This window comes from Bombus huntii, chromosome 18 (genome assembly GCF_024542735.1).
Source record: "Bombus huntii isolate Logan2020A chromosome 18, iyBomHunt1.1, whole genome shotgun sequence".
In the NCBI taxonomy this organism is placed as follows: Eukaryota; Metazoa; Arthropoda; class Insecta; order Hymenoptera; family Apidae; genus Bombus; species Bombus huntii.
Genome location: NC_066255.1, coordinates 989,195 through 995,194, shown reverse-complemented (window position 1 = coordinate 995,194; position 6,000 = coordinate 989,195).

The following is a 6,000-nucleotide window of genomic DNA, read 5'->3' as shown; positions in this document are numbered from 1 at the left end:
TGGAAAAAATAAAAATTATTCCCAAAATTCTTACGAGGGAAGTTATTTAAAAAAAAAGTTAACTCTCCTTGGCAATAAAAAAAACCTACTAAATTATAAAAGATGTTTTGAAAAAATTAAGTGATTAAAAAGTATTAATTTTCGAGTGTTCTGTTTACGAAAAATCATTACAAATGATGGACTTTCGGTTTGGTTCGGGGCGAGGGTAACACGCGAATGGTGAGCTCTGTGGAAAAAGTGAAGTGTGAAGGGAAAAAGGAGAAGGAAACACAAAGTGACACGAAGAAGTTAAAATAAAGGGTGAGCAGACGAGGAGAAAGTGAAAGAAAAGCGAAAAGAAGACAGTAACGAGAGAGAGATACAAATAAGAAAAACTAGAAGAGAAGAGGTTAGGAAGTCGGAAACCCGGCAAAAGAAGTAAGATGGGGAAACGACAGATGGCGATAAACAGTGGAAAACCATGGAACACGGGTAAAGCGGATGATAAGGCTGATTTCAAAACTACATTGGATAAATACAGCTTGTGAGAAAAAGAGACACCAACCAGGGAGAAAGGGGGGAGTTAATGATGGAAAAAATGGAGAAAATGGAAAGAGGATTCGAGACAATGATAAAGGAAATAAAAGGTATATTCGAAAAGCAAGTGGCGGCGATGAAGAGGGAAATGCGGAAAGAAAAAGAAGGGAGAGAGAGAGAGAGAGAGAGAGAAAGAAGAGTGGGAAAGGGAAAAGAAAGAACTATTGGGCAGAGTCAGAAGAATCGAGGAGGAGAAGGACAGGACAGAGAGCGAGAGAGAAAAGAAGAAGGAACATAGTAATCGAAGGAGTAGACTGGAACGAAGGAAGCAATGCAGAGACAGTAAAGGAGTTCATAAGAGAAAAAATGAAAGTAGGAGCAAAAATAGAAAGAACACGTATGATAAGGGTTTTATTATTTATTTATTTAAATTTTCCAATTTGTCCAGTAGAACATTTGGTAAAATATTATAGCGGTATACTAATATAACATGTATGTGGCTACACCCAGCGGGGTACCATCATCGTGTTTGTTAGGTTATGTCCTTGTGAGGTCTGTTAGGTGTTTCCTTTTTAATCTTCTTCTTATGCTTGATGTGTCGATCGTTTCCGCTGCCAGCCGGTTTGGGTGCGTTGCTATTCTTTCTCTGTACCTTCTTGCACTTCTGTTAATCTCCTCCTTGACCGATGGTATTCCCAGATTTTTCCGAATGTCCTCGTTTCTAACGTACCATGGCGCATTTACTATTGTTCTGAGTATTTTAGATTGCATTGCCTCTATTTTGGTTATATGTCTCATTGCTGCTGTTCCCCATAGTGCTATTCCGTACGTCCAGATTGGTTTTATGACCATTTTATATATTTGTCGGAGACGAGAGGACGCCGGGGCCCCTCTGGAACTTCAGGACGATGGAGAACTCCAACGCGGAACCGCTACCTCCCGCGAGCCCTCCCCCGGAGGGCGCCTCGAGCTCGGACTCGGAATGTGACTCGAGCTCGGATTCGGATTCAGACTCGACATCAGAAGTGGGATCCGAACACACGTTATCGGCGCGGGATCGTAAGAGCATCGTGCGCGCACTAAGGCGGTCGCTAGGGAAGAAGAAGAAGAAGAAGAAGAAAGGACACCGGGCAACCTGGGTATCGTTATCGCGCTTCAACCCCGAAGCCGCGGACGCAGATCCAGCCGCCTGGTACACAGCCGTCGGCCTGCTCATGAGGGACCACCCCCTGAAAAACAGCGCACTGTATTCTGCCCTAAACCGTGCCCTAGAGGGTCCGGCAGCATATTGGCTTACGCAAATATTGAACGGCGACGAGCTCACTTTGCCAGATTTTAAGGAACAATTCGCCGCGCACTTCGGTGGCCAAGAAGTAGCAGCCTCGTCGCTAATCAAGGTAGCCGAGGAACTACCGCGGGACGGCGAAACACCAGGGGCGTACGGAAATCGTATCATCACCCTCCTGGGGTCGAAGTGCCGAAATTCAACCAGGGAAGAGGTACTCGCCGCCACCGCCCTCCATCTGCTGGCCTTGCGCGACGAACGTTTTAAACGACTAGCGCTCACGAGTGACATCACGTCGGTGAAACAATTCCAAAGAGAAATGAAGCCCTTCCTATACGCGGAGTGGCCAACGCCCCCGCCGTGGAGGTCATCAGCGAGCTCCGGAAACAAACGAGGCAGGTCACCCGCCCCCCGGACCAGGTGCGGCCACTGCGGTATTTACGGACATCTGACATCCGAATGCTGCAAGAGGGCGAAGTGGGAACCGAAGAAGGACCCCCGACGCCCGGAGGAAAGCCGACCGGCTGCACCACCAAAAGCGTTGTGCTTTCACTGCCACAAGCAGGGACACATCGCGTTTCGCTGTCCATCGCGGCGAGAAGGAAAACATCGCCCCGACGGATAGACTAAGCCAGCAGGGTGAGTCGTTTCCATTCTACTTCGATTCTGGAGCCGAATGTTCGTTAATTAAAGAGTCCGCAGCCTCGAAATTTTCCGGCAGAAGAACGACTCACGTAGTAGTACTGCGAGAAATAAGAAATACGTGCACGGAAAGTACGTCTCGTTCATAGGCCTGGCCTCCTACTTCCGGACGTTCATCCCCAAATTTTCACAAGTGATGAAACCCCTGTATGCACTCACTTCTAGTAGCAAGTACATCGCTTGGACGGATAGGCATGAAAAGATAAGACAAAAGGTCATTTCCGTCCGGCGAAAGAGATTAATATGGCCGAGATCTCCGACGACTGGCTACTAGCGGAACAACGTCGCGACCCCCAAATCTCGGAAATCGTCGGCAAACTACAGAACGAAGAGCTCGCGGAAGACGTCTCGAACACCTACGAATTACGGTCCGGCACCCTGTACCGCAAAATACAAAGGAGGGGCAAAACTCTCTGCTTGCCCATTGTCTCGAGAAGCTTCAGATGGTCAGTGATTAACCATGTGCACCAGTCAATTATGCACTTGGGGTGGGATAAAACGCTGGAGAAACCGTACGAGCATTACTGGTTCGAGGGAATGGCGAAATATGTTCGCAAATTCGTCGAGAACTGCCATGCCTGTCGAGTTTCGAAGGCCAGTTCAGGCAAGATAAAAGCGGAACTGCACCACATACCCAAGACTAGCATACCTTGGCACACGGTGCACATGGATGTCACGGGCAAATTGAGCGGGAAGAGTGACTCGAAGGAGTACGTCGTTGTGTTGGTCGACGCCTTCACCAAATTCGTATACCTACGTCACACCCGCAAAATAGACTCCAGTAACACCATCGAAGCACTTAAGTCGGCTATATTCTTATTCGGCAGTCCCTGCCGGGTAATATCGGACCAGGGAAGATGCTTCACAGGCAAGGAGTTTCAAAGCTTTTGTAAAAACAGAAACATAAAACTCCACCTGATAGCAACCGGAGCTAGTAGGGCCAATGGACAAATAGAGCGTGTAATGAGCACACTATGTTCACGACGGTAGAGACGACTAGAGATTGGTCGGTAGGATTTGGTTTCGTGTGGGGCCTTGCCTGGTTTGGGTATCATTATGATTTATGCCAGTTTCCAAGTTTTTGGAAAGTATTGTATTCTTAGTATTGCGTCAACTATTATTGTGATTTGTCTTATCGCTTTTGGCGGAAGGTTCTTCAAGACTTTGCCGTTAATTAGGTCGATTCCTGGTGCTTTATTATTTTTTGTTTTCTCAATTATGTTTCCGATTTCTTGTGCTGTTGCTTTGGGTATGGTGTAGTGATTGTCAGTTGGTATACTAGTAGTTAGCGCACCCTCGTCCGTATGACTATTGTGGTTGCTGTCGTTGATGTTATCTGGGGTGAATGTGTTGCATAGGTAGTTGGAAAATTCTTCAGCTTCCTCTTCGTTGCTTCTTGCCCATGTGTTATCTGCTCTTCTGATTGCTGGTACCATTTTTATTGTCTTCTTTATCTTTTTCTTTTTGTGGCTTTCCATAGGGAGTAGTTGTAGTTCTCGTGAGCAGATAGTGACTCGATGAACTTTGTGAACTCGTTGTTGTTGTGCTCTTTTATTTTGTTTTTTATTTCTTTTGCGAGTTTGTTTAGGTGTTTTTTGTTTTCTATTGTTCTGTGTTTTTGCCATTTTGCTTTCGCTTTTATTTTTTCTCTAATTTTTTCGCGGATGTCTAGTGGAACTGTTTTTGTTTGTCTGTTGGTTGTTTCAGGTATAGTGGTTGCCCTATGATAAGGGTGAGGGACAAAGACACAATAATAGTGGCGACGATGAAATCAATGAAGGAAAAAATGAGGATAATGAAGGAACAAAGCAAATTGGAAAAGGGGGTATATATAGATGACGATCTGACAAGAAAAGAAATTGAGCTACAGCAACAAATAAGAAGGATAACTAGATTAAGAAGGGAAAAGGGCGAAGATGTGAGGATGGAATATAAGGAACTAAAAATAGAAAACAGATGGTACAAGTGGTACGAAAATGAAGAGAGGCTAGAGGAAGAAAGAAATAGAGGGGATGAAAAGTGAAAAAAGGGGAAAGAGGAGGGGGGCTACAAAGGGGATGAAAATGTGCTTCTGGAATGTGGCAGGGCTAATAAGTAAGGTCAAGGAGGTGTGGGAATATTTGAAGAAATTCGACGTGGTCAAGCTCAAGCAAAACATAGATAGAGGAAGACAATTGGGAAAAACTGAAATATGGACTACCCAAAGAATTCGACTGGAAATGCACGGCAGCAATGAGAGTAAGGAAAAAAGGAAGAGCAAAGGGGGAATAATAACGGGTATAAATAAAGAACTGAGAGAAATAGATTACAAAGAAATAAGTGATAATATAATGGAAAGAAAAGTAGTACACAATGATAAGACGTATAGGGTAATGCTGGTTTATAATCAAGACCCAAAAGGGACATGGAAAGAAATAGAGGAAAGAGTAGACGGAAGAGAGGAGGAAGTGATGATCATCTGCGTTGATTGGAAGGCAGGAAGAAGGAGAAGAGGGAGTGCCGATAAACGAGGATCTAGGAAAAGAAGAAAACAGGCGATCAAAAGACATGACGATAAACATGGAAGGAAGAACTCTGTTGAAGTACCTGGAAGAGAGAGGCTGGATGATAATCAATGGAAGAGATTAAGAAGGGGAGGAGTGGACATATATCGGGGAGAGAGGAAACTCAATAATAGATTACGTGATTGGCAATCAGGAGGCGACAAAAGAAATAATCGACATGAAAGTAGGAAAAAGAACAGAGTCGGACCACGTGCCGTCAGAAATAGAAATAGGGGGGCCAGACTCATAAAAAAATGAGGGAATGTTGCGTCGCATGGAACGTCTGCATACCAGCCGACGCTACCTAGCAGCCAGCGGCCCACCGATAGCCTTCCAGACCCTCAATAAACTCAAGGACCCACCATAAAACGGCACTTTTTAGCTGCATTGTTTCCACACGTTTGTCAGTCAAACTATTGCCTAGAAGTATTTTCGGTTATGCCAAAGTTCCGGAGAAGTCCTTGAGTTTATTAGGCTTTCAAAATTCACGGAGAAAGCGGGTAGTCGCCGAACGGAAAACCGAACACATGGCCACCGAAAACGACTGGTTTTCCCCAAGAATGAAGTCACCCCGATCCACGTTGGTGGGAGACTTCCCCATATCCTTCTTCATTAGCAGGGGTCATAACCAATCGGCATCGCGGATCTTTACCCTCAGGTAAAGGTACAGGTGTGAACAACGAATCCGCGTTCTTCATTCATAGGGCCCACCCACACCAAACTTTCCTCCGGAAAAGCACAAGAGCGAATAGCTCAGTCTCAATCAAGCATCTCTTCAAGCAGTCAACAAGTCGAATACAGTGAGCGATAATACGACTAGAGAGTCCTCGATACACCGCATTCAATCATTGCATGCCAATGCTTGATTACCCCAAATTAACCAACGAGTCTCCAACGGAATTAAGGCGCTTAGCCCACACTATTCAGCAACATATATGTGCTTTAAACAAATTA